This window comes from Sinocyclocheilus grahami, unplaced genomic scaffold (genome assembly GCF_001515645.1).
Source record: "Sinocyclocheilus grahami isolate Dianchi unplaced genomic scaffold, SAMN03320097.WGS_v1.1 scaffold2397.1, whole genome shotgun sequence".
Classification (NCBI taxonomy): domain Eukaryota; kingdom Metazoa; phylum Chordata; class Actinopteri; order Cypriniformes; family Cyprinidae; genus Sinocyclocheilus; species Sinocyclocheilus grahami.
In genome coordinates, this window is record NW_015507576.1 from 59,259 (window position 1) to 61,041 (window position 1,783).

At 41.8% G+C, this 1,783-nt stretch overlaps 1 long non-coding RNA gene across 1 annotated transcript in view; it reads left to right on the forward strand.

Annotated features, from left to right (window-relative positions):
* The first annotated feature begins 935 nt into the window (after window positions 1–935).
* LOC107574939 (uncharacterized) overlaps window positions 936–1,783 on the forward strand; it is a 9,915-nt gene continuing 9,067 nt past the window's right edge. Inside the window, exon 1 of the long non-coding RNA XR_001607761.1 lies at window positions 936–968. This is a non-coding gene — a long non-coding RNA (uncharacterized lncRNA). The remainder of the gene's footprint in view (window positions 969–1,783) is intronic.

A 1,783-nucleotide genomic window follows, 5' to 3' on the forward strand; every position in this document is an offset into this window, starting at 1 on the left:
GTTTGAGTTTTGCACTGAACCAAGGTTTGTCGTTGTTAAATGTTAAATAAGTCCTGGTGGGAACACGCATGTCCTCACAGAAACTGATGTAGGATGTCATGGTGTCAGTGAGCTCATCCAGATCAGTAGCTGCAGTCTCAAAAACACTCCAATCAGTAAGTTCGAAGCAGGCCTGTAAATCCTGCTCTGCTTCAGCAGTCCATCTCTTTACAGTTTGTACTACAGGCTTAGCAGATTTGAGTTTCTGCCTGTAGGCTGGTAGAAGATGAACCAAACAGTGATCAGATAGTCCTAGAGCTGCTCAGGGGACAGAGTGGTATGCATCCTTTAAAACAGTGTAGCAGTGGTCCAGTATATTGCTGTCTCTGGTGGGGCATGTGATGTTCTGTCTATATTTAGGCAGTTCACGGGTGAGATTAGCTTTATTAAAATCACCGAGAATGATAATGAAAGAGTCCAGATAACGTTGTTCTGTGTGTGTGATCTGATCGGCCAACAGTTGTAGCGCGGCGCTTACACGCACATCAGGAGGAATGTACGCACTCACCAGAATAAATGAGGAAAACTCCTGCGGTGAATAAAAAGGCTTACTTTTAATGAAGAGAGCTTCCAAATTTGGGCAACACATCATCTTTAAAACTGTCACGTCTGTACACCAGCCTTCATTGATATAAAAACATAATCAACCACCTCTCGTTTTCCCCAACGACTCAGTGACGCGGTCCGCTCTGAACAGCTGGAAGCCCGTTAGATGTAACGCGCTGTCCGGGATGGCTCCGTTCAGCCAGGTTTCAGTGAAGCAGAGCGCAGCGAAGTTTAAAAAGTCCTTGTTTGTGCGGGTGAGGAGTTGTAGTTCGTCTGATTTATTTGCTAGGGAGTGGAGATTCGCCAGATGAATGAGTCCTAAAACCACACTGTCGGAATTTCACGAGCGTGCTGGCGCGTTTCCCTCGCTTGCGTCGCCTGGAGTGCTTGTATTAGGGATGTAACGGTATGAAAATTTCATATCACGATTATAGTGACCAAAGTTATCACGGTTATCAATACTATCACGGTTTTGTTAAAATTAAGATGAAAATGTTCAAAAAGAACTGATACACACACTGAAAACATTTCAATACGTTTTATATTTGAAAATCAACAAACAACAAATACAATTAGTAGCTATATTCACTTTTTTTTAGAATAAACATTAAATTAACTTTAACATGAAGCCCTAATAATAATAATAATAAATCACTTATGTGTATATATATATATATTTCAGACAGGACCACTTTGGCAAGTTACTTGAGTTTATTGAACACAATTTATCTTTGGCGGTATGGTTCCAATGGGGGTTATTTGCTCCAGAATAAATTGAACATACAAGAGCTTTAACATTAACCCCCCGGAGCATCAGCTTGGAAATACATACAATTAAGACACTTAGTAATGTCTTTAAAAGCGAACGGTGGTAATCGTGTATATGTGCAGTGGAACTTCTATACTGTAGCTTGGTTATGAGGATGAGAGTCTCTCAGCAGTGAGGTCCATGGCAGCCGGGACTTGGAAGCCTTAGTGATCTGAAACAAAAGAAGACAACAACCAGAAGGTGCACAGTAATATGCTTATGCTTAAAATGGGGAGGGAGGGTTGCGAGCAGTTTGAGCATACTTACCAAGCAGTAATGCCACGTATATATGTCCCGTGTATAATAAGAGAATAGTAGTGATTGGAGCGATTTGACAGCTGACCACATCAGCTGGTCGCAGCCTATGCCTACGTGGCCTGACTGAACTAA